This window comes from Physeter macrocephalus, chromosome 15 (genome assembly GCF_002837175.3).
Source record: "Physeter macrocephalus isolate SW-GA chromosome 15, ASM283717v5, whole genome shotgun sequence".
Classification (NCBI taxonomy): domain Eukaryota; kingdom Metazoa; phylum Chordata; class Mammalia; order Artiodactyla; family Physeteridae; genus Physeter; species Physeter macrocephalus.
The window spans coordinates 75419499-75446769 of record NC_041228.1 but is presented as its reverse complement, the minus strand read 5'-3'; the positions used below and the strand labels follow the sequence as shown (position 1 = coordinate 75446769).

At 45.8% G+C, this 27271-nt stretch overlaps 1 protein-coding gene across 4 annotated transcripts in view; it reads left to right on the top strand.

The window, feature by feature from the left end:
- FAM110B (family with sequence similarity 110 member B) overlaps positions 1 to 27271 on the top strand; it is a 135307-nt gene that overhangs the window by 60628 nt on the left and 47408 nt on the right. For 3 of the 4 annotated variants that reach the window (XM_028500748.2, XM_028500749.2, XM_055091326.1), the window contains one exon: positions 17329 to 17417. The gene's annotated coding sequence lies outside the window, so the exon portion shown is untranslated. Of the gene's footprint in view, positions 1 to 12334; positions 12530 to 17328; positions 17418 to 27271 lie in introns of those variants that run through there. The other variant, XM_028500750.2, reaches the window with a different exon arrangement.

Sequence of the window (27271 nt, the reverse complement as noted above, 5' to 3'; positions counted from 1 at the left end):
ATTGATTCTCATCAGTGGGACCACCCATCGGTACCGTTGGAGGAGCAATCAGATTTTCTATTTACTTCACCCAGGGAAACCAGGATCCAGTCTTCTATGTGGATGAGCTGTGCCCACTGTAGACTAAATAAAATTAACTAAGAACCACCCACTTCTCCCCCATCCCCACTCTCAGGATAACCTGGTGAGGTACCATCTTTCTAAAGCCTGGTACTGACTTACATCCCATATTCAAATTATTTTTGTTCTTAAACAACACTAAAAACAAATGGGAAGATTATGCTTACACCTTTGGAGGAGGATGATTAAAACTTCAAAAGCTTCTTCACTCTGTAAAAGGTGCAAAATACCATCAAGACGTCAGGTGGGCAGTTTCTGTCGCTGCCCTGCCGACTCCTGTGGTGCTTTTACACTAACCTGTCAGGTCCTTTATGCCATTTATTCCCATGGCAGAACATCTCTGGGATATTCATTTAAAAGCCTCCTATATAATTTAGTACAAAAAAACCCACTTGTGTAGGCTTGACTCAGACTTTATGATGAAAAACATTCATCACGTGCGCTTCCATGTAAGAGGAGCTTAAACTCTCCTCTTCGTTAGGAGGCCTGCCTGCAGTGGAATTAAAATAGCTTCGCCCTGAATGGGAACACTGACTTGGCAAAGATCAAGAGCAGTCATTCAAGAGGAATGTAATCGAATACGTGAAATTTAAATTAGCTTGTAATCTGACTTTGAAAATAAAGTAAAAGAGAAGCCCAAGAAAGTTTCCTTTAAGGTGAATTAATGTCCTTCAAATCACTTCCAGTTTCAAAGCTAATAATGTACACACGATAAAAGTAATATGCAGTGAAGCTTATCTTTTCTATGTGCTTGTTCTCCCCGATAACACTGATACTGGGCTTAGGAAAGGTGCCCTACATAGAGAGAACCCACATCTGCAGAAATAACTTGCAAACATCACCAGAGATTTACAAACTGTTTCAGTGCCGTTTAGAGGGAAACTTTTTTCTTTATTGTGTCCATAAAGCATACATTGTTAACCCAAGAAAGAACCTTAAATAAGTGACACAGATTTTCTTCTTTATTTAGAAACTATTCAGATGTTCATATTTTCAGAGGATTCTTTCTCTTCAGTAAGTTCTTCCTCATTCTTGAAGGACACAGTATTTTTTCTGTTCAAATCACTGAGTGGTAAACTTTCCAGGAGAATAACATTTGTTAAATGAAAAAACTTCCCTAATTATTGTCCCTGCCTTGAACAGGATTGCATAATGAAAAATTGTCTCTTTGCTGTAAAAGAAAACGTAGAAAAGGAGCTCTTCATATGAAAACAGAAACAGGAGAAATCTAGGGAATCCAGATTCAGAAAACCATTTGTGAAAAACTTAACATTCAAATAAGAAACTGGGGGGTGATTATTTTCAGTAAGAAAAAAAAAATTCTTGGCTTTTGGCTTTACAGGTAATTACACACTTAACAGTATAGATAGAACAGAGCTCAGTTTGCTTCAAGGCAAATTTCTGTTAAATAAACCCCATTCGCACATTATTTTCTATTGTGGAACTTTAAAAATTGGTCCCTAGATATAATAAAATTACCTTTAAAATATACACATATAAATGGAAATATCTTTCTAACAAAACCTTGGCACCATTATCTGTTAATGATACTGAGCTATGGTTCACAAGACTTTTCAAACTGTGAAAGCAAAAACAGAGTCAGTATAGGCAGACACACTGAAAGGTGATTGCTTTGCTTTACCTTATTTTAAACTTGCTTCCTACTAGAGTAGGTAACAATCCATAAGCTTCCGAAACGTGCCAAGGTTCCAGTCAGTCTTCAGTGACGCTAATGTTTCTAACTTTATATCCAAAGAAATTGTTTTCCTTTCTTTCTCCATCACTTAAACGTACTGGTTCCTTTCCAGGCGTTTGAACCTGGACATATCTTTTAAGTGCATAAGAGCGCCTTTAGATAAAAGGAGAGAATTACCCAAATAACTCAGGGAAGGAATGTCTGAGCCGTACAGTGCTTTACAGTGAGGACTTGCTGTAGTGTCAGCAGAGGCCCCAATGCCTAATAATCATCAGCAGATTGACTGACGATCCAGGCTGAACTTTCGGTTCCCACCCTGATGGTTTGAGCTCTGGCTGGGATAGATCAGTACATCAAAATTGTGTTTGCTGAGGCTGCTGCTTGCTAGCTGGTTGGAAAAGCTGAGCTGCGTCCTGTAGACTAGCTGGAGGCCAGAGCCAGGGAAGGCAGCGGGAACCTCCAAGTCTGAGACTTGAGAGGGGCCACTCATTAAAAACTTGCCACCCCTAGTTTTTTCTTTTCCTTGGGTGGGAGTGGGAAAAATATCAAGTTTTAATTAAAAATTTGTGTTCAGCGTGAGTAGCACAGTAGAAAAATTAAGCAATTTGGACAAGTTGACCATGCAAAGATAAAAACCATTCACGTTGTGACATTTGCCCCTAGACTTTTTCTCCGTATAGAGTCACAGAGATATGAGCATGTATGCACAGAGGGGTAATTTTAACAAAAATAGAATCATAATATACATCGATTTGACTCTCACTTAATATTCAGCTATATTTCCATTTAATAAATGTTCTATAGTATCACTTTTGTATAGCTGCATACTGTTCCATTCCTTTTATTTATACGCCATCATTTATGTAGTAGCTAGTGTCGAATAAGATTTTTGTTTCTTTTCTTGTTTCTTTTCTTTTGGCGCTCGCTAAAGGATACTGTGATAAATTCCTTACTTGTATTTTCTTGCACGTGTCCTTAATCATTTCTAATTTAGCATATGATCCCAACTGTTTCCTGGGGATGATTTTCCCTAAGTGAGTGGCCAGGGGAAAGGTATACATATTTGTAAAATTTTCAAGAAGTTTTTCCAAATTGTCCCAGAAAAAAGGTCATGCTTATATAAGTTTCAGAATTTCTAGATGTTTTCAACAAACTCTTTTAACAGTATAGCATTTCCCATCTGGGTTGTGCTCAGGGCATGCATGATAGTTATTTATTTTTATTATCTAGTTCTTTTTCTACAGAGGGTCAGTTTTCCTAATTACATTAAAATCATTTGGCCTGGATGTTTTGATTTTGCCATCAGCCAAGTGGAGAGAACTTAGATAACGTTTACAAAATGCTGAGAGCATTTCCTGAATGCTTTCTCTACATATTAACTCATTTAATCATACCTCATCATCATACTCACGTCACAGATGAGCAAACTCAAGCATGAGGAAGTTAAGTAATCTACCCAAGGTTACCAGCTGGAAGGTGGCTAGATTGGGATAAAAAATAATGGGATAGAAGGTGAGAAGTATATGATGATATTGTTCTAGCAACGTAATTCTCTCAAGGAGTATCCTTCAGACTGTAACCTCCAAAGTTCTGATATGACATTTTTCAAGACAGCTATTCTTTGGCCTCTACTGGCTTTAATAAAAGTTTCATAAGGACCCCAGATGAATTTCATACCAAATTATGTTCTGTAGTTACATATTTGTTTGGATAGAGCCTAATCTTTCAAAATTAGTAATGTTAAAACATAGTTATGAACATTCATGCCATGCATACTTGAAGTTCTTCCATGAAGTTTTTACTTAAAATAGCAGCATGCGTTACCCACGCAAGATTATATGCCTTGATTTTGGACCGTACGTGTAGAGTTGCATTCCAGAACTGGTACCGATGCTTTACAGACGTTACCCATGCAGGATTACATGCCCTGATTTTGGACAATACCTGTGGTAGAGTTACATTCCAGAACCAGTACTGATGCTTTACAGAACTATCTACAACTATAGGAAGCTGCATTGAACTGAACTGTGTAGGCATGCCACTTTAGAAGACAGAGCTGAAATTTAGGACATTAATGCACTTATTATAATTCAAGGTTTTGTAGGAATTATCCGATGGTCAATAGAGAGAGTCTAATCCTGGTCCGTTGGGTAGTACAGAGATTACCCATGAGGTAAACACTTTCACGTCCTGGAAGGTGCCTGGCGGCATTCGGAAGACGTGGTACGGTTTGAGAACAGAAGAGAAGCTAATAAGCTCAGGAGAACTTCTGCCACCTAATTCATAGCTCTTATTAGATAATGATGTGTAAATATTATTATATCTAATTATTAGATTATAATAATTATTATATATCAGATTACTTAATAATATTTAATAATGTTTAATTCTATACCCATGAGTTATACGAATTCATTTTTTGTGTGTTGGAACAAACGTGGTTTTAGTGAAAAGAGGAGCAAAATAGGAAGGAATTGAGTCTGGAGTCCTGAGCAAACCTGTAACTGCCCTGGGCTGGTTTCCTCATCTCTAAAATGAGAAAAACTGTAAGAACACCTCCCTGACAGCATTTAGGAGAGACTCAAAGCAAAAGTGAATGTGAAATTTCCTTGTCAGTTTGAAAACTTGGTTCAGATCATTGGTGTTGTTTTATTTGCCTCCTTCCCTGGTTTGGGGGGTCCATGTCCTCATCCTAGCACAGTACCTGACAAATGATAGGAGCTAAATAAATACGAGTTAAGCGTCATCATGACGAGATGGAGGAAGAGCCTAGATACCAAGGAACCCCATCTGAGAACCGAGTAAGTGCCAGGCCCCAGCGGAAAAGGAATGGTAACTTCTCAACTCCGGGTGTTGCCCGGTGACTGGCAGCCTTCTCGGTGCTTTCCGTGTGAGTTCATGTCTAATCATCACAGAGACCTCGGGGAGAACGTTCTGCTGGTCGGTGTACTTGCTGGATGAGGACAGCGCGACACCCACGAGGCTCGGTAGCTTGACCGCGGTCACGGCGCCCGTGAGTGTTGGAGCTGGATGCCCCAGTCTGATTCCGAGTGTGTCTAACTGCAGGGCTGCCCACCTCCGGACCCGCCTTCTCAGCACTTTGAGGCCAAGGCCGTTCTACTTATCTTCATGTTTCAGTGCCCCGCATGAAACAGCACCAATGTTTGCCGAATAAATTCAGGAAATCCTTTCTGTTTTACGTAATTTTCTTTTTCTTTTTGGCCAAGAGCCTTTACACACCACATTGAATAACATTCATATCAAGATGGCCCCATTTTCTGTGAAAAGTCTGAGGTGAAGATCTAAAAGAGTCGCTTTTCATAGTTTGTGGAGAAAATTCCGTATGCTTCTATGCGCATGTGTAGAGGATGACGTCACAAGTCTTCCGAAAACAAAGATGCGATCTCTGCTCCTCCCGCTGTGAGGCTCCAGGACCGTCCCCAGTTGGGTCTCGACCTGACTTCCAACCTTCTGTCTCGCTGTGTGTCCCCAGACCCGCGTCTCTGAGCTCTCAGCTCTGTCATCGGCCAGGCGGGGTGGTGAACACGGTGGAACTGTAAGGACAGAATTCCACATTTGAAGACAAAGCCTGCCAGGAAGGCCTGAGACAGCATTTCAGTGTTGTCCTAGTGTGGTGGCTCCTTTTCTGAAGCCCAGCCCCCTCCAGCAGGCTCCCAGGTGTTTACTGTCTCCCTCACAGGTGAGCTCTGTTCGGGGAGGGGCCACATCCCAGCCCATGGTCACGTCACATGTGCTCAGTATGTATTTCTTGAATTAATGAAGCAGTGTCCCCTTAGTATTTTAGGTTCTCAACCCTCTCTTCTTTATTCTAAACTTCCATTTCTCAAGAGCGTCAAGTGAGGATGTTAAGGATTCATCTTACTGGTTATTTAAAATCATTCCCAGTACTTCACCAGTGCTAGGAAATGTGAATCCTTAGAAGAAAACCAAAGAGGGAATTCCTGGCGGTCCAGTGGTTAGAAGACTCCGAGCTTCCACTGCAGGAGGCATGGGTTCCATCCCGGGTCCGGGGAACTAAGGTCCCGCAAGCCAACTGATGCAGCAAGAAAAAAAAAAAAAGGAAAAAGAAAGAAAAAAAAAAAAAGGTGACAGAGTGGGCCAGGCTTGAGAAGACGCTACCAGATGTGCAGCTGGCTTATACAGCGGGCCCCACAGAGCCCGGCAAGAGGGTGGGCCAGACACAGTCACCCCTGTCAGCGGGGGGCCCCCCAGAGGCCCGGAAGGGCCTCGCTCCACAGGGTCCCACGCGAGGCCCCGTTCAGGCAGTGGGGACACGTCCTGGTCAACGGAGCAGGACGCTGAAAGGGGAGGCAGCCTGCCTCAGCCCGGCCCAGCCCGGCCGCGGTAGGTACGACGGCATCGAGATCCCCTAATGCCACGTTCTGCTAAAGAAAGAGAAAGAAGACGGAGGAGGAAAGCGGACGGACGTGCGGGTGTTACGAACGGAGAAGGAAGGGGCCCCCGACGCCGACGCCCCGGTGCCTCCTCGCCGGTCGTCCTGCCCGCGGCCTGGGCCCTCCCGTCCCGCCCTTGGAGGGGGGTCCGTGGCGGCCCGGAGCCCCTCGCGTGGGCTGGGGAGCCGCGTGTTGGCATCGCTGCCCGGTTGCACGGGCCGGAACGATCACCGCGGAGGGGCCGCGGTCGCCGGCGCGCCCCGCTTCACGGGGGCTGGGGTCGCTCGGGCTCGCCCGGGACGCCCCTGGGTGCGGGTGCCTCCCTCCTGCCTCGGCAGAGCTGCACGCCAGCCCCGGGGGCCCAGCGCGCGGCCGCGGCTCCGAGCAGACACGGAGCTCTGGGTCCCTTCCCGCAGGACGCAGCTTGACCGACAGCCCGAACTGAGCCGGTTCCGGCGGGCATCTGCTGACCGGTCTGCAGTTATCTCGGAGCCGTGGGCTTAGGACCGGTCTGCGTACGTGAACCCCGATTTCCTTCCCAAGGGAAGAAGACTGTCGCCGCGCTCTGCATGGCCCTTCTTTTTATTATTATTATTTAGTTATTTCTGAGATACACATTGTAAAGTAATAGCTAGAATTACGACTTATAACGTTATACCAGCACATATAAGATTTTTAGAAATTTCATGTAATGTCTGAAGCATTTATATTAACATATTTCCATACAAATAACCCAAAGAAAGTTTAGTATTAGTTGTTTTTTTCGTTTGTTTGTTTTTTTTTATACTGCAGGTTCTTACTAGTCATCCATTTTATGCACATCAGTGTATACATGTCGGTCCCAATCGCCCAGTTCAGCGCACCACCACCCCCACTCCACCGCGGTTTCCCCCCCTTGGTGTCCATACGTTTGTTCTCCACGTCTGTGTCTCAACTTCTGTACATGGCCCTTCTGGATACACAGGCTTTCCTCTCCTCGTCCTCCAAGGTTAGAGAATCAAAACAGAACTTGCAGAACCCCATTCAGTGGGGTGGACGTTTCTGGGTGACTGTCACCTGCTCCCCCGCCCCGTGCAGCCAGTGTGAAACGTACATGTTTTCACGCCTCGTGCAGAGAAGGGTAAGTGAGGGTGAGACTTACTAGAAAGAAGGGGAGCTGGAGGATACATCCTTCCTGTTGAGGATACATTCAACGCGCAGCTTTCCCGAAGCTCGGACCACACCCTTTCCTCGCCCCGAGTCTGCTGTTTGCAGCGGTGCCTCTACCTTCCGTCTGGGTCCCCTGGCTCCATCCGTCTCTCCGGGACTTCATAGCTCTCTTGGTCACACCCACCCTCCAGCCAAAAGCATCCTTCAACTGCAGACCAGACTCTCACCCCAACTTGTATCCTTTCGCAGCACTTTGCCCCCCATCATAATTACCCCTGTGTTGATGCATCACTTACTGTTTATCCCTCATTAGAATGGAAGCTCCACTGAGAATCCGGGGCCCCTGCAGGGTCCCCAATGTCCAGCACTGTCCTTGCACGGAGTAGGTGCCCCAAACTCTTCACTGAGTTTTGATTTTTCAGAATCAAGGCAGAGTTGACTGAAGTTCAAAGACAAAAGCCCTCATTCCGGAGGTTAAAAAAAAAAAAAATCTAGGCTCCCCCCCACCCCCGGCAGAGGGGCAATAAGAAAGATCAGCAATTAACTGTTACTCAGTTTCAAACTAATATAGGGGCTCTCAACAGGAGACCTAAGAAAGGATCAGTTGCTTCTTTCTCTTAAAAGTGTCTGTTTAAATGTCTTATACAAAACAGGAACGAGACAAATTAATCAAACAGCTTTTTAAAAGTGCCCCCTTTTTGAGCCAGCAGTCTGTTACATGAAGAGGAAGAGCTGTTAGCGTTTCCCAGACGAATGCCTGCGAGTGGTACCAGGCTGTATCCTGGCAGCCTCCAGGGAGCGGTGCCTTAGGCCAAATCACTGAAGCCAATTCCTCTGGAAGTTTTATCTCCTGATAATGGTGATGGCGGTTTGATAATCCACATGGACACTGCTTCAAGGTAGCACATGTAAGAGCCATTTTAGAAAATTTGTCTCTTATCATCTTTTCTCACAGTTGGTGTCTGTGTCTACATTTCTACACACTTTTTCACTCTTGGATGTATAGACCATGAGTTTCTGTGCTTTCCCCTGACGTTTGTGGGCCATGCTGTTCCTTTCCTTAGTTTATTTCCCATCCAGTTTGTGGTACCCAAAGATGGAAGGATAAAGGATGCCGCTTAGTATTTTTTTCCACAGCTACTAATTAACCCCTGAGAGTATTTGGTTCCTCAGAGCAAATCATAATGCCTGTTGAGCATGTCAGCTTTTTGTAAAGGTTTTCAAAGAAAAACCAAAGCACAGCATAACTACAGAAATGAGAAGTTTGCATGTTATCATTGGATTGGAACTTGACTGGTAGAACATATACCGATTTGGGGGAATTACAGAAAAGAAGTTTAACAAGATTAACAGATTTGATTAATATCATTGGAGGACTGTTAATTTTGTGGAACCTATTGAAGAAATGACTTGAAGGGAAAACAAATATAAATAAATGGTTACGGGACAAAAGTTGCATTTGACTAGCTGACCTCTCTCCTCTCCCCTTTTCACATAAATGCGTCATTTTAAATTTAATCAACCTCCTCATTACAGACTTGCCCCAATTTATATTCCATCGAAAACACTTTCTCAAATGTATAATGGCATTTAATCTATATTGCAAATCATTAACGAAACGCAATTTTAAACCCCAATTTCCTGAAAATTCCTTTTGAGATTGGTTGCTATAGAATAAACTGAAATTAGTGACTAACGCATATCCAGAAAGAAGTAGGTGAAATAATGCTTGTTACTACAGTGAATGCCAATAATGGTTCTGCATGATTAATCAGGACTGCTCTTGGCTTGTCACCATTAATTACTTCTAAGTGGTATTTCTGACAAAGCTGTACACTGGAGAAGTTTAGATACTTCTTTTTTGAATAGTCTGATACCAGAAAAGAAGGGAGACACTATGGTGTTGTGAAGAGATTGCTGCTATTAATAATAGCTTAATTTAGAACTCACTCTGTGCCAGGCCCTGCGCTGAGAGCTGAGTGCTCATTTGCTTCTGGCAGTGATGCTGCAGGGTGCCTCCCACTCTCGCCTCTGAGACCCAGAGACATCCAGCCCCAAGTCACCCAGGAGGGAGTAGCTGATCCAGGCAGCCTGGCTATTGGAATGCATGGTTTTCTCCTGTGCCTCTTGTAAGATTCAGCTTCTAGAACTATTGTTACCATTAAATTGTGCCGTGGGCAGATTTCCTTAATTTTTCCTTTACAGTGACTTCTGATATTCCTTTTCCATCTCTTGTACCTCTGAATTATTATTCATGAGTGTAGTCAAGGTGATGATTTTTGACACCTTGATTAGTACCTGTCCACGATGGGTGGAAATAAGTACATTTCCACGATGGGTATTTCAAACCTATATTGAGAGACTGATTAGCACTTTAGGACAAATAAGTGGCAAATTGCTAATCAGGGTGAATAAAGTGAAGTCTCAGATTTTATAGCACCACCACTAATACCTTCCTACTATTGACTTTGTTATTTATTCTTCAGTGCTGGAATCTGTGAAGTATTTTTTAAAATTTATTTCATAGAAGTATAATTGATTTACAATGTTGTATTAATTTCTACTGTACAGCAAAGTGATTCAGTTATTCTTATACAAAACAGGAACGAGACAAATTAATCAAACAGCTTTTTAAAAGTGCCCCCTTTTTGAGCCAGCAGTCTGTTACATGAAGAGGAAGAGCTGTTAGCGTTTCCCAGACGAATGCCTGCGAGTGGTACCAGGCTGTATCCTGGCAGCCTCCAGGGAGCGGTGCCTTAGGCCAAATCACTGAAGCCAATTCCTCTGGAAGTTTTATCTCCTGATAATGGTGATGGCGGTTTGATAATCCACATGGACACTGCTTCAAGGTAGCACATGTGAGAGCCATTTTAGAAAATTTGTCTCTTATCATCTTTTCTCACAGTTGGTGTCTGTGTCTACATTTCTACACACTTTTTCACTCTTGGATGTATAGACCATGAGTTTCTGTGCTTTCCCCTGACGTTTGTGGGCCATGCTGTTCCTTTCCTTAGTTTATTTCCCATCCAGTTTGTGGTACCCAAAGATGGAAGGATAAAGGATGCCGCTTAGTATTTTTTTCCACAGCTACTAATTAACCCCTGAGAGTATTTGGTTCCTCAGAGCAAATCATAATGCCTGTTGAGCATGTCAGCTTTTTGTAAAGGTTTTCAAAGAAAAACCAAAGCACAGCATAACTACAGAAATGAGAAGTTTGCATGTTATCATTGGATTGGAACTTGACTGGTAGAACATATACCGATTTGGGGGAATTACAGAAAAGAAGTTTAACAAGATTAACAGATTTGATTAATATCATTGGAGGACTGTTAATTTTGTGGAACCTATTGAAGAAATGACTTGAAGGGAAAACAAATATAAATAAATGGTTACGGGACAAAAGTTGCATTTGACTAGCTGACCTCTCTCCTCTCCCCTTTTCACATAAATGCGTCATTTTAAATTTAATCAACCTCCTCATTACAGACTTGCCCCAATTTATATTCCATCGAAAACACTTTCTCAAATGTATAATGGCATTTAATCTATATTGCAAATCATTAACGAAACGCAATTTTAAACCCCAATTTCCTGAAAATTCCTTTTGAGATTGGTTGCTATAGAATAAACTGAAATTAGTGACTAACGCATATCCAGAAAGAAGTAGGTGAAATAATGCTTGTTACTACAGTGAATGCCAATAATGGTTCTGCATGATTAATCAGGACTGCTCTTGGCTTGTCACCATTAATTACTTCTAAGTGGTATTTCTGACAAAGCTGTACACTGGAGAAGTTTAGATACTTCTTTTTTGAATAGTCTGATACCAGAAAAGAAGGGAGACACTATGGTGTTGTGAAGAGATTGCTGCTATTAATAATAGCTTAATTTAGAACTCACTCTGTGCCAGGCCCTGCGCTGAGAGCTGAGTGCTCATTTGCTTCTGGCAGTGATGCTGCAGGGTGCCTCCCACTCTCGCCTCTGAGACCCAGAGACATCCAGCCCCAAGTCACCCAGGAGGGAGTAGCTGATCCAGGCAGCCTGGCTATTGGAATGCATGGTTTTCTCCTGTGCCTCTTGTAAGATTCAGCTTCTAGAACTATTGTTACCATTAAATTGTGCCGTGGGCAGATTTCCTTAATTTTTCCTTTACAGTGACTTCTGATATTCCTTTTCCATCTCTTGTACCTCTGAATTATTATTCATGAGTGTAGTCAAGGTGATGATTTTTGACACCTTGATTAGTACCTGTCCACGATGGGTGGAAATAAGTACATTTCCACGATGGGTATTTCAAACCTATATTGAGAGACTGATTAGCACTTTAGGACAAATAAGTGGCAAATTGCTAATCAGGGTGAATAAAGTGAAGTCTCAGATTTTATAGCACCACCACTAATACCTTCCTACTATTGACTTTGTTATTTATTCTTCAGTGCTGGAATCTGTGAAGTATTTTTTAAAATTTATTTCATAGAAGTATAATTGATTTACAATGTTGTATTAATTTCTACTGTACAGCAAAGTGATTCAGTTATACATATATATATTATATATATATATATACATTATTTTTCATATTCTTTGGAACCTGTTAAGTTTAAGGAAACTGGCTATACCATACATTAATTTAGCCACTCTTTGTTTCTCGAGATCGGAAGAAAAACAAGAATGCACTTTAAAAACCACTTCTGGTTTATAAGGTGACACACTAATCCTCAAAATGACAGGAAATCAAGATGATTCTGTCTGTGGGGTTTCATTTATTAAAATTTAATTTGCTCCTGTGCTTTGCTCCAATCGCTCTGTGCTAGCAAACTAGCTATAATTAGATTAGCAGCCTGCTAAACGCTGGTGACAGCCTGAGCCTCAGAGAGCATGTGCCGGATTCCGCCCGAGCCGCTCCCTCATTGGCTGCTAGACTAGCTGCTCGCCGGTTTGATAGGTTTCCACAGTACTCTTTATGCTGCATTGGAGACACGGATACAGAGATACTCTGCTGCGTTCTGGCCACGGCGGAGGTGCTTAGCTGGTAACGTTACAGGAGGAATCAGGCACCGAGGAGAAGGCGATCGTCTTTGTTGAGAGAGCAAGGCAGTCACCGACTGCCGGCTGCCAGAGGAGATCAAGGAAGAAGTTTCAGTTCATGGTAATTACTTTGAGTCTTTATCTCGCCTGAAAAACACGGCCATGCATGAAATGAAGTGTGTGCATCATGTCATCTGTTTAGTTGGAGCTTGCTTTTGTTAATATCACATGCTCTCCGGCGTTCCATGTAAAATATGTCCTCCCGGAGAAGGCTGGGCTGGTAGACAGCTACCGTCTTCATGTAGGAATCTTGTTTTTACCTGGATTCAAGAGTGCATGTGCTGGGGAGCGCTTCTTATTGGTTCTCTGCTGTTTAGGAAAGCCCGATGTTGCATCCATTTAGGTGTCTTTGGAGGGGCGTTTCAGTGCCCTGTCGACTTTGTTTGCATGGGGTCCGGACTCTCCTGAATAATGAGCCATGGAGGAGAGTTCGGAGAAATACACTTTAATTAGGACAGAGCAGCGGGTCTCCTGGTGTCATCGCAGCGTCTCAGCAGAAGTAATGTCCATTGTTTCTTCAAAGATGTGTGCAGCCTTCATTTTGGATGGTTCTCTTTGTTTCCCCTTCTGTAGTTTTCATGAAGCTTTTTTCATATAGAGGATGTTAGCATATCCCGTTCTGCCAGAAACACTTCCTAGGTGTGTATTCGGCCTGTGCTGAACAGAATTTTTGACTCGGGCTTTGTTTAACAAGGATGTTGTTTGGGGAGTTGAAATCACAGAAGGTGGGGTTCTCGCCACTTTGACTTATGTTTGACAACATTTTAAAATTTCTATTCATGCTTGCCTGGATGATTTTCCAAATCAAACAATAAATCATCTTGAATTCTGTGATAAAGATGATACATTCAGAAGGAAAAATATTTAAACGGCCAAGGCTGAGCTTAAAGAAATGCAAACAAATGCAATGCGAGTGTCTGCTTCTCCGCGTACCTTCTCCGTAGAGTTCTGTTTTATTCGGGAAGAGCCCCTTGCCACCATTTAGCCCTCAAACTTAAATATTGATGTCCTCACTGTACGGGAAGGTGGAGACCACAGAAACTTGTGTATTGAGTCACCAGTCACACGGCTGGCTGGCTGCCACCATGCGTCTGGGATCCGTGGAGAGCTCTGCTGGTGTCTGAAGGCGTCCGGAATTATCTCCCTGCTCCTGAAAAGCCAGACATTTGCCATTGCAGAATTGGGTTCAAGGAGCTGCTTTGATTTGAAGCTATAATCTGGTTCAAGGGGTTCGTCGTGTTCTTTGGTCGAGGAAAACTTCTGAATCCTAACTGCGCTTCCCTCCCCATCCATACCCTCAGCCCCTGCGAATTCCCTCCCTCATCCATTCCTGGGGTGTACTGTTTCTCCCCAATAAGAGTTTGAAGAAAAGAACAAGGAATATTCTGAAAGTTTCTCGTTCATTGTGATAGGGTGTCGCCTGTAATAAGAAAGTGGAGTGTGGTTCCTTGTCATCCGGCGTCTGGGTTTTGAGATGCCGTGTCTGGTGAAGTGGGCACCGGAGGGGTCACCCTGCGGGGGGCACTGACCTCCTCTTTGGACGCCCCGACGACGCAAACCACGCCCCAGTCACGTTTCGCAAGGTTGTTGCGTGGTGGGGAGCGGAGGGCGCAGCTCAGTTCTGGGCTTTGCTCCTCCTCACCTGCCCAGAGCCCTCCTGCCTCTTCATTCTGTGCCGGAGGTGCTCCCTGCGCAGACGTGGAAGATAACGTCCTATCCACACACGGGCTTAGACCCTCACTTGGGGAAGAATAAGCTGACGCGATCCCCTCGTTGTCTGCCCCTCTCCCTTTTCTTACTCTCGTGAAACGCTTCCTAAATTACCCTGGTCTTAGAGCCTTCTAAGAAGTCGGCTGCCTTAAAAGTAATTTATTGCTCAAACGCAAGCTGTGTGACTCTCCGCGTCACGGGAAGCCGTGGGAAGTGGTTCTGGCTGATGCTGCTTCTCCGGCTTGGATCTTAAAAGACTTTCTGTGTCTAGAAGGAACTTCTTAAGAAGGTAAATATAAATATAACCGTGTGTGAATATTGTGTAGTAATTTACTATGATATCCCGGAGGGCCTCTTAACATACACTAAAGGGGCATTTTTCTAATAGCACTAAGTAAAATGTTACTTATGTTCTTGCAGAGTAACAAAATCTGCACTTTTATCTTCAGATGAATCACATCTTAACATTTTTTTTTTAACTACACGAAGGGGAATCTTTATGTATTTCTGAGATTAGAAAGTAAAAACAAATGTCTTGGGCACTTTAAAATTTTGTTCTCTCTCAGCCTATAATTCCATAACTCTTTATGGATGAATGACATTTCTGACCAATCAAAAATAGGTCTATTAGCATGAACTAGAGTATAAAGCATATATTTGAAAATTAAAACACTGTCTGCTGTAAGAGATACTTTCTCACTTTTTCTTCAGGGGCTTATAGTGACAGCAGGAAAAATGATAATCAGTTTAAAAATGAAAAGTTCTTCCATGTAGAATGTGATGTGCCACAAAGCAACTGGGCTGAACAGGGCCTGAAAGTTACAGTAAAAAGGAAGGGGGGGCGCAGTCCAGGGCATGGGGTGACGAGTCGCCAGGTGGTGCCTGCAGGCGGCTCTCTGGCTGGTCCCCTGGCATCTGTGGCATCGAAAGCGCTGAGGGAGGCCCGTCATTCACAACTGAGAAGTATTTCAGGGTCGATCCTCCAGAACCTGCCTGGGTTGGAAAAATGTTTGAGGAGCCATTAGGCCTCATCTAAGTGTGTCTAGTTTTCCTTTCATTATTTATTCTACAATTACAGGCACCTACCGTGTGGTAGGTTCTGTGCTAAGCCTTAAAAAAGGAAAGAAGGCGCAGCCCTCTCAGCAGAAAGTGGCAGATTGTGGGGGAGAGGCCGTGCGATAAATAATCATGGGGTGCAGGGGGCAAAGGGAGGCAGCCAGCTTGGGGATCCTGAGGAGGAGTGGCCAGGGGTGGGGTGTGAAGACTCAGGACGAGGGCAGTGGTGCTTGATCTAGAACTCTTCTGCACCACGTACAGCGCTCTTAGTGTCAAGTAGGAGCCAGGGTGGGCCACAGACCTGGTTCCTCTTTGATATGGACTTTCAGTCTCCCTATTGCCTTATGTGTGATCTGTAATATTAAATGTCATAAATAGGAACTGTCGTGTCTTTTCTTCCTCCTCCTAACCCTCCTCAGAACGCACACTAGATTGCTGCCTGGAAGTATTTTTATTGCAATAGATTTATATCACGTGGGATTCGAAAAAACTTTTTAAATGCATCCAGTAATTTGAAGATGCATCGTAAAGGCATCGCAAAACAGCTTCCTTACTGTTGTACTCTTAAGTAATTTAGGGATTGCTTTTGGAACTGCTTGCATTGACAGGAGTCATTTGCGATGGGATGCCGGTTGACTGTTTTATTTATTTAATTAGCTCTTTTATTTATTTCAGTCGTTTATTTTGTATGTGCCCGTTAAAGACAAGCTTGTAAATTCTGGGCTTGGAATATGACACTTGCACTTGACCTTCCTATGATTAAGGTCTTCTGCTCTCCTTATACATTTGATGGAATTTAGACACATTTTCAATCTTGCCAGACGTGGAGGGGAAGTCCTCCTTAAGGGTCACACGCTTGCATTAGCTCTTGCTGCCAGGAAAATGTCTACATGGAACCAGGCCCCGCATTTCCGATACTTTGGGGGCTGCAGTCAGAGCAACCTCGAGATGCTCTAGTGTTCTGCCCTGTCAGGCTTGCACGCCGACGTTTGCACAGCCCGTCAGAAGAGCAGCCTCTGTCTTTCCCTGTGTCCTTTCCCTGCCCTCCTCGCTGAGCTGGAAGTATTCTCCATCAGAGCCGATTGCAGAGCCGGCAGCCAACCCTGCTGGCTTCCCGTCCCTGGATGTTCCTTCCCAGCTGCCTTTTCTGCCCCCCTTTTAAATAGACGTTCTCCAAGGTTCTGCCCTCCGTTGCCTGCATTCCATTGGTTGGTTCATCCATGGCCACAGACTCAGCCGCCTTCCCGTGTGTCCGCGGGGCCCCCGCTCCAGCCACGTCGGCCTCCTTATTCCTCCTGCCTGGGGCCCCGGCTGCCCCCCTACTCGGAGGGTGCTTTCCCCAGTAGACCCAAGGCTTGTTCCCTCAGTGCCGTCGGGGTTATGCTCAAGTGTCCCCAGCTGCCATTTCCAGGGGGACAGTCTAAGACGGCATCTGTTGCGCTTAGTCTCCCCTCTCTGGAGGTCAGAGCCTTGGTCTTAACCCCCAGAGCCTAGAACAGAACTTGGTCCATAGAAAGTGCTCAGTCGGTCCTGGAGAGGGAATGAATGAATGAATGAATGAATGGCTACTGGCGTGGCAGGCTGCAGTGCTGTGCAGGGTGCCCCAGCCAGCTGGGTGGTCTGTGCTGAGCCCTCGCCCTGAGTGGGCTCTGTGTCCTGGACTGAAGTGGGGTTTGTCCCAGGTGGGCTCTAAGGCCCTTTGAGACTCTGACGGCCTGTCACTCCCCGCGCACGCGCGGACTCCCGTGTGTAGAGCAGCAGTTCTGAGGATGAGATGACGCCCTGTCAACCTTCGTTTGTGTGACTTCCCACAACTTGGTGTCGATATTCTCCTATCTTTATACTTGCTATCTGCGGTGAATTGTCTCCTTCAGAAACCAGTCAAGGTGAACAAAACACTTAGCTTCTAACTGAAATGTGTATGTAAAAACTAACACAGTTTGGTTTACCCCCGTGTTCGTTATCTGCTTTTTTAAATTTATTGACCAATTTTGAAAAGAATTTTCATTGTCTGTTGTTGTATATATTTAATAGCCTGCCTATTTTTTGTCAAATAAAAAAGCAATAGCGATCTTTTCTTTTCTCTGTTTTTAGATATTTCGTGCAGCAGAGAGTACTTGAAGAGAGGAAGGGTTCCCTGTGACTTCTGCCTGCAATTCGTAAAATACTCAGTCCTCTTTCAAGTAAGTGTACTGCGTCGCTTTGATCCATTCTCAGCAGAAGGTATTGATTCTCTCTGGAAACCTACGTCATGTTACACTACGACAAAGAGGCTGAAGTTTCAGCTATTTGGCTGTCTGGCAAAAAGGAGTCCCACCTTTGAGGGCCTGCAGGACCGAAATAACAGTGATGATGATTTCCTTCCCCAGGGGTTTCCGTGATATGTTGTCTGCGTGTCTCCCAGCAGTTCTGGTGTTTTAAGGGCTGTGTAATATTTACTAGTAATCTCCCTGGTATCTAGAAGTGCATGGATTTGAAAACGGTATCTAAAACATGAACGTTTTTACACTCCAGTGCAAAGTACACTGTCTGTGCTTTTGGGGAGTGAGGTGGTGTTTTCTGGCAGCCCTGATGCTGTGGGGCCAACAGCAGATGCCTGGGAGCTTGGGGCACAGAGGTGTTTGCAGGATGGCCTCCCTAGGGAGGTCCCGTCAGGAGGGCAGAACCTAGATGTCAGCCAGGGGACAGACCGAGAGGAGGGGGCAGGTGTTGGAGGACAGTCAGCAGACGTGGGAATGTGTGTGTCCGTAAAGGACATTGCTGGGTGCTTTGTCCCACGTCCACGCCACCGGATTCCTTCCTGATGGCGAGCCTGGAGACATCCTTTAGCCGGACCCGTCTTCCCATGAAGGACCTGAGGAAGTGGATGAGCAGTGGTCAAGGTCCAAGATGGTTCCTCCCCTTTGACAGAGGGGCTGAGAGCTCAGTGTCACCAACTGAGGAAGTTGAGAATGTTTAGGAAATTGACAGACAGCTCTCCAGTTAACTCACGTGTGCAAGGACCTGACACGCGGTAAAGAGCAGCCCTTGTGAGGTCACCAAGTCTTAGCCTCGGCACCCATGTTCCCGAGTGACCACACGCTTTGGTTTGGTTGACAGCTAAGCTATCCTCGAGCCTCTCTTCCAGCATCCACATGTAACGTACCGTTACCTGGATAGCACGCCATGCACTTTGTAGCTGGTTATCGTTCCGTCATGCAGAACTTTGTTGGGTAGACGGTGTTGGTCTCCTGGAATCTTAGCATCTAACTTAGGCTGACAAATAAGAATCAGCCTCTGCCAGATGGAATTCTGCAATCTGTGGAAGGAGGGATTAAAGAAAAAGGCAACAGCACATATCAGTGAGACACACTGAAATCCATCCATCTTATCCCAGATATAAGAAGTGCTGATGTGAAAGCCCTGGGCTCCCCTTGGCCGGAGGGAACTCAGCATCTCCCATCCCCAGCCCCCAGCCCGTAGAATTGCACCTCTGCACAGGTGGGTTTAATGGGGGTCGTCTCCAACAGGGCCTGTCTTCCCCACTCAAACCGAGATAGGAGCCCCCCATCTCAATCTGCCCGCAAGCGAGAGGTTTTCTGCAACATGGGACTTTCAAGTGCTAAAAGCAGGACAAGTCCCCAGCAATCAGGGGCCTCTTGTTCCCTCTCAGGATTTCCTGCACCCCTCCTCCCACCCAGCTGGATCCTGACAGCAGGTGAATTGGCAGCCCTAGTGGCCAGGAAAGAACTGCAAGGTTGAGTAGACATGAGTGTACACTCAGCTCCGCGCCCTACTAACCCTGCCTTTGGACTTCACCTCTAAGCCTCAGTTTCCCACGTGCCGAGTAAGAATACGAACACGCTCCTAGGGATTTGGGGAAGGTCACGTGACACAGCCACAGGAAGTGCCGGGGAGAGGGTCGGCCTGGAGAAGCGGGGGGCCCTCCTTCCTCCCTCCCGGACCAGATAGTGAGTTGCCTTCACAGGCATAATCGTCTTGAGCTTTGTCAATATTATTATTCGGCCAGGCCCTGCATCAGGAAGATTAGAAAGGACTCAGCCCTGTCACTCATTAACGCAGTGTCGCCTGGGTTATGTAGACTCTACGTCTGGGCTCCTGTGTCTGATTCTCAAGTAATGCCAGGTCTCTGTGTGCTGGTTACTTTAAATCGTTTTCATACCAGTTTCCCCTAAAGAAGATAGAAACAAACAAAACGGTGCTCTAAAGATGGTTGTGAAAAGCATGGTTTTTGTCATATTATCCAAATGTTTTCAATTGTTTTAGGCTATTTTCACATTTAAAGTTCTTGAAAACTTGCTCTTTTCTGAGTTTATAAATGACAGATAAGTCGCCTTATAAAGAATATGTATTATTATTGTCATCAGCATTTTTCACCACTCCTCAATACGTGTATTTAAGGTTATTATGTTTTAAAAGTACCAGATGGGTCTTTTTTTAAAAGTGGTCCCTTCTTTTAGGAAACTAAAAAAGAAAATGTAGGCATGAAATGACCTTGTAATGTGCTTTGAATCAAACTTTTTTGAGTTTTTTCAACCTAGAACCTCAGTCCTCCTATGTAATGTACATGTAAGTCCCCTTTCAAGGGGCACGCAGCTACCAACCTCTGTGCAGTATTCAGGTGACTGCAGTTTCAGGAAGTAAGTTACAACGTTTCCCTTGTTTTTACTTGCTCATTATCTTAATCAAACTGAAATAATTGATAAAGTTCAGTTTCTCCCGGAAAGTCGCCATTTTCAAAACCTCTCTGGGATGGAGTTTTGTTCTTTTCCAGTGTGAGTTCAGGGGACTTGAGATTGCCGGGCGCAAAAGCAGTCTTGCAGTTTTGTTTGTGTGTTAAATGGTCCTGACCAAGAATACCTGCTAGCTTGCCACAAACACCTTTTCTCCATCTCAGTGTTTCCTGAAGCTGGTCCTCCGCAGAGAGGGATCTGTTTCCCCTCTGTGACTCATCTACCTTTCGCGCCAGCATCTCTGACTTCTGCCTTTTCCTGCATCAGTTCTTTGCCAAGCGAGTGACTCAGAGCTCAGGTTCCACCAGGTCCATCAGGTGGCTCCTCGAAGCCGGCTCGGCTGACCTTGAGCAGGTCTCCTGGGGCCGGGGAGAGCAGGCCGCTGCCGAGACCCCCTGACCGGGCTCGCTGCCTTTTAAAAAAGAAGAGGGAGAGGAGGGGGCATCCTTGGGAAAAAGCAGCTGGGATTTCAGTTGTTTTATTCCCCTTGCTCACGAAGATCCTATAGGCTTCTGGAAGGATAGATATAAGGATATTTCCCTCTCTAAAATAAATACCCCTCCCCACAGGACTTCCCTGGTGGTCCAGTGATTAAGACTTCGCCTTCCAATGCAAAGTGGAAGGGGGTGCAGGTTCGATCCCTGGTTGGGGAGCTAAGATCCCACAAGGCTCGGGGCCAAAAAAAAGCAAAAGAAAAAACAGAAGCAATATTGTAACAAACTCAATAAAGACTTAAAAAATGGTCCACATCAGGGCTTCCCTGGTGGCGCAGTGGTTGAGAGTCCGCCTGCCGACGCAGGGGACGCGGGTTCGTGCCCCGGTCCGGGAAGATCCCACGTGCCGCGGAGCGGCTGGGCCCGTGAGCCACGGCCGCTGCGCCTGCGCGTCCGGAGCCTGTGCTCCGCAACGGGAGAGGCCACGGCAGCGAGAGGCCCGCGTACCGCAAAAAAAAAAAAAAAAAAAAAAAAGGTCCACATCAGAAAATCTTCAAAAAAAAATAATTTAAAAAATAAAATAAAATAAATACCCCTGTACGCAGATTCTACTTGTGAGGATTTAACACACATTTATTATGAAGTTCAAGAAGCCACTGTTGATTACAATTTAAATTACTAAATTACCGTTTTATTTGGCATATTTAAAATGCTGTTTTTTGAAATCAAATGAAAGACAAATTCTGTAGGTTGCTGTGTGTGCATACTTTGTTGTTGTTCATTATTAATGGCTGTTACACTTTAAGTTAGTTCATTGCCAACGGGGGCATTGCTTTTCTACAAAGACCAGCAGAAAAGTTAAGGCCGTCATCTGTGGAAGGCCTGCTCTGGGACCCACTGCTGGAAGCGTCACGTGCCTGCAGAGAAGGTGTAGAGTCTTCATGGTGTAGACAGGGGTACAAGAATCAAAGAGGTTAACCTCATATAAAGGGCAACCATGTGACCAGACACACGCTGGGTGTAGAACCCAGGTCCACCTCTTCTATAAGACCCCAGACCTTTCACACCAGTTGGTTTCTTTATAGTGATGGGGTCATAAATGGAACAGGAAAGTTGGCTGAGGGCCCCATAAGAGCATGCTCATTAGAGAGAGAGGAGGACACCTACTGAGGGATTAGACCTTCACATTCACTCTCCAGCCTGCTCCGTGTCTGCTGCCTCACTGCGGATTGAGAAAGTGTTTATGCGTTCTGAATACTCAGCGACGTTCAGAAACATGGAGTGTCCTCTCCACACTGGTCCACGCACGATAGCCCAGGGCTGTGGTCTCAGTGTGTGTGTCCCCCCCAAATTCATATGTTGCACTCCTGGTGGCCAACGGGGAGGTAGTTAGGAGATGGGGCCTCTGGTAGGTGCTGAAGTCCTGAGGGTGGCGCCCTCATGAATGGGAGGGATTAATGCCCTTTACAGAAGAGGCTCCGGGGAGATGCCTTACCCCTTCCGCCGCGTGAGGATGGGGCAGGGAGTCTGCAGCCCAGAGGGGAGCCTTCACCAGAATACGACCGTGCCGGCACCGTGATCTTGGACATCCAGCCTCCAGAACTGTGGAAAATAAACATCTGTTGTTCATAAGCCACCTAGTCTGTGGCGTTTTGTTATAGCAGCCTGAACATAACAAAGACCCCTAGGATAAAAGTACGTTAAATACTCAGTTCTGTTATTTTGTTACGTACCTGGGTTCATAGATATAACAGAAACCTGAGAATCCTCCTAATCTGCGTTTCTTCTTTGGGGAATTCCTCCTGTTTAGCTGAGGAGGGGAAGCCACTTTCTCTGCCCCTGGTCTTTGGGTGGTGTTTGGACATGCTTCACAGAGCACTGGTCCGTCAGTGACCAGAAATACTGATCTCTTGCCGTTACTTGAGTCTTGTGGGTCTGATTCTCTGTAGGACACACTTAAAGCTGAGCTCAACATCATCCTTGGTCAAAGAGAGGCAGCTTTGACCAGGACGGTCAGTGGAAGGACCTTCCTCTGGAAGGACGCCCCATGGCGTGACTCCTGGTTCTTTACCCCACGTGCCTGTATAGGCGTCAAGCTTTGCGGACCCTCCATGTGCCCCATGCATCTGCATTGTCATCTCTTTGTCACCAGACAGCTCCATTCCTGACTTCGCCATCTGTTCGTGAGCCTGCCTTAGTCTTTGCTCTCAGACCAGTCCACTTGGTAAGCAGAAAGGTCTTTTGCAAGCACTGTTTTCATCTTGTTACTTCCCTGCTCCAGAATCCTGTTTCCTCCCAGTTACCTATGGATGAGATTTAAATTCCAGAGCCTGTCAGTCAAAGCCACCTCTCAACTGGGACCTCCACCCTCATCAAGTCAGTATCCAGGGACTTCCCTGGGGGTCCAGTGGTTAGGACTCGGCGCTTCCACTGCAGGGGGCACGGCTTTCATCCCTGGTTGGGGAACTAAGATCCTACATGCCGGGCAGCACGGCCCCCCGCCAAAATTAAACCCCCAGACAAACAAAAAAAACCCCCAAAACACAAATATCCATTTCTCTCCTCCTGTTTTTCACATACCTGTCTCATCAGAGTGTACGAGCTTTTCCTCGCCTGGAATTCCTTATCAATTCCTGTCTCCCAGAGGCTGGGAGTTCCTTTGAGGCCCATTTCAAAAGTTACTTTTTCCTTTTAAAACAAAAGTCTTGGGGAACTAAGATCCCGCAAGCTATGCTGCGTGGCCAAAAAAAAAAAAAAGTCTTTTGAGCAAAATCCAAGAATTTTTACCTTTCATTCCTTCCAATTTTTTCACAATTCAATACATACTAGGTACATTTATAAGTAGTCTTGAAATTATTTTTTGCTTTAAGCGTTTATATGATTCTCAAGTTACATGGTAAGTTGATGTAAAATTTTTCCCTTAGTGCAAAGACTGCTCAGGCTCTCAGTTGTCGGAGAGAATGAATAAACAAGCAGCGCTACGCAAGCCACCCCGGGCGTCCACTCCGTGCACCGGGAGAAGGTGGGCTGGAGTTGAAATCCGAGAGGAAACTGCGGAGCGTTTTGCCGCATTAGCAGAGTTCTGAGGACTGATTTCTTCCTGGAGAGGGCTGAAGCTCTTTATCAACCCGGGAAGCCCTCCACAAAAATAACAATTTTATTCAACAGCCCAGACTGGAAAGCTGTTGTCAGTTCTTAAATGTCCATAATCGAGTAACATCTAAATAGACATGTACTAACAAAATCGAGAGGAAAGTAACAGCATCTCCGGAAGGTAAAACAGACCCACTGACAGCAAGAAGCACAAGTAGAAACTCAAATCAAAATCCCCCTCAGCTGGGGGGCTCAGTTCAGATTTCCTCTCCTGTGTGGAGACTCTCTTATCCCTAAATCTGCATTTATTCAGAACTTACAGATTCCGTGTACGCGTGGTCCCTTCGGGCTGTGTGTGCAGTCAGGTCCTCTTTTCATTCTCTGAGGACATAAAGGGCTCTAATTAGTCTGGTTTGTGTTACAGGAAGTTGCTGCGCCTGTTTCTAGTAGATTATAAGTGATGTGAGGGTGGGAATTATGTTTTAACTCTGTTGTCTTTAGAATCCAGCATAGAATCTAACATGATAGAGGCCTGAGAACAGTCTGTGGGCTTTAACAGGAGTGAAGGACGTCCTGTACGTGAAAAGGACAGTTGTGGGTTTCACATCTGCTGTCATACAAGTGTGACAGCAGTGTCTGCGGATACCGGACATGGCCACGCGGGGGTTAAGAGGGCCAGCAGTCCAGGACCTGTCTCCGTTATGGAATGTGCTGCATTCTGCTTTTGTGGAGCTGTTTATTCCTCGCTGCATTCCTTGAGCGCCACCGGTTTGCACACGCAGCACTGGTGTCCATCAGCTGCGTACTGGGCTGGCTTCACAGCTGGACGTTCAGCTCATCTGAGTGGCCTCCAGGAGGGCCAGCCAGAGTCAGGTGCCTCATCCGGAGCCTTGGAGAGAACCTCTCTCTTACTCTTAACACCCTTTGGTCGCTAAGCGTTCAAATAAGAGATGCTCAGTACAATTAAGAAAAACTATATAAACCTATGACTTTAAAGCTCCCGTTAAGAACCAGGAAATTAAGAAGACATTTTATGCCAGATCTGCAGCATTTTAGGGTTTCTCATTGTACTTTATTAGTGACACTTGACATTATGTGTGTTTGCAGTGTATCTCATTAATCTTAAATACAACGACCATGTTTCAAAGCGCTTTTTGATAATTAGACATTCGCATCCAATCGATCTCTTATTTTTAAGACTACTGAAACCCGGTTTTGAACTGCTATGTGAAGTGTTCTTAAATTTTAAACTAATAACGTAGCCACTTTATTGGCACTTAGCCTCGTGCATAAGTAGGACGGCTGTGTGCTTCTGAGGATATGTCGTAGAGCGCTACAAGTTTTCAACTCGTGCATTATTGCCGTGATGCGTGAAATACTTTACAAACTGCCTCCTTTGGTTCCCAGTCTCCTCCCAGGTCAAAAACAGAGGGTGATGCTCTGTAGTGCATTTCGGGGCTTGTGCATTTCCCGGTGAAGACACTGGCGTGGTAACAGACAGATCGCTCCGGAGGGGAAGGATGCACGTGATGTGGCACAGGTCGGAGACTGTGGAGCTGGGGCTTTGCTTGGCGCTTACTGGGCGCTTCTCAGGGGCCAGGTGTGGCGCTAAGTCCTTTACGTGCGTCACCTCCAGTCGTTCTCACGGTGGGTAGTAGTTGAACAAAGCAGGTAATCACGGGGTGAGATTCGAGCCCCTGTCTGTCTGGCTGCAGATCCAGCCTTAGCCACCTTTTGCCAAGGTGCGTAGAGTGTGATGGTTTGGTGTGCCCAGTGTTTCTCGGACTTTGGAGGAAAGTGTTTGGTTTTTTGGTTTTGGGGTTTTTTTTTTTTCCTATTTAGAAACTGTATTCTTTCGACAGATTAGGTTTACCGAAGCTTTCTCGGAACCACAGGAATTGCTGCAGGTGCCAGCCAAAGGGTCCCCTTCCAGCGGGTTTAGCACATGGTGGCCCCGGAGAGACCAGTGCTGTCCGTCACCTCTGTCCTCACCTGGGGGCCGTGACGGTTCTCCTCGTCACCGGGGACTCAGGCCCCGGGCTTCGCTCCCAGCCCTCTGATTTGAGGCTACCAAGCCTCGGTAGCGATTAGCTTTCTGGTTACAGACTTACCCGTTTCACCAAGTGCTGTCACCTCAGCAGCCTGGAGGGGTGGGGGAACTGCAGTCTCAGCTTGGCAGATGAGGCAGCGGGTGCCTGGGGGACACTCACTTCTCCGAGTTGCGTGGTTCACACAGGAAGAGCCAGGATACAAGCCCTTCTGTCTCCTGCCGCATCCCGGCTCCGCAAGGAGACCTCTGCTGGGGCCGGCACCTCGTGGGCCCATCTGTAGAACAGGCGACTCCACCCTCATCGATAATTGTCCAGCTCTGTCCCCTCAAGTACTAGGGACTTCAAGGCTGAGGGGCATTGAGATTTGAGGCTCTGCTCCAGCCCAGGCCCTCTGCATCTGCCTATTTTACACACTGATGTCCCAATGAGCTCGACTTGAGGCGAAGCTTCTGCAGCTGAAACATGCTCCAAAGACCGCTGAACCCCAAGGTTCTTAGCACACTCGGGCCCAGTGCCAGTTTTTTAAAAAATCGTTGAAATTAATATAAACATGAGTAAATTGTCAATGGGAAAATAGTATTTGGCTTACAAAATTTCTTTGCGGCTTTCCAAAAATGTATCTGTTGGATGAGGCCGAGAGACGCCCCCAGAGGAAAACTCCCTCCTGCGCAGCTCAGTATGGGACACCTCGTTCAAACCCGAGTCCCCCCCTCCCCTGGAGTTTTGCTGCCCTCCTTGCCCTCCTGGATCTGCTCTGCCCACTCCAAAGAACACCAGCCAGATTTAAAGCATCAGGTTTGCTCCCTGCTCACTGGCTCCCACCACTTTCAAGGTCAAGTTCAGGCCCCCTCACTTGGATACAGGATTCCCTGAGACGGTCTGTCCACCTCTCCTGCTCTGTCTTCCTCCCTCACAGGGCTTCCCCCAGGATGGGGAAGGGACCCACGGCCCCTGGGAATGCCAGGCTCTCTCTGCCCCTGGCCTCGGGCTTGTGCTGTCCCTGCCCTGACGCTGAGCCTCAGGAGGCTGCTCCAGGCATCCTTTCCTCCGGGACGGCTTACGGTCTTCCTTGAGCCCGTGACTCAGCCTGGCCCGCCCCTTGCAGGTGGTTTCACGGCCCCTCGTGTGCCTTCATTCTGCCCTGAAACAGACCCTCTCCTCTCAAATGGAGTCTCTTCTCTCTGGTCTGTGATCTCAACGACAGCACAGATTGCAGTCCTTTTTGTATCCCTCACGGTCAGAATGGCACCTGGCTCCTAGGAGCAGCCCAGTAACTGTTTGCCAAAATGAAATTAAATGAAAGAGTAAATTGTATTATGGTATCTGTCTCAAGCAATGCACGGAATATAAAATACGTAATTGCTTTACGCCTGGCATAGTATGCTAGGATTGCAGATAATGTCATAATTAATTGTAAACAATCATCACAACTTTGTTTTTCCATTAAAACTCATTTTACTACGTGCTACGTATACTCAGTGAGTCTGTATGAAACACTGAATTTCCTCACCTCCCCAGTCACTCCATAGCTGACTTCATTATTTTACTGACTTGCTGAATTCCCAGTTCCTTCAGGGCCCAAATGATGTTTTCAAGTCATATGTCTAGTTTAGAACTCCTACAACAAAACGACATTTCCAGACAGAATGCCCCATCCTTCACAGTTAAGTGCTGAATTCAATGAAATATTCCTCTTTCTTTCCATAATGTGTTGTGTTCTCTTCGT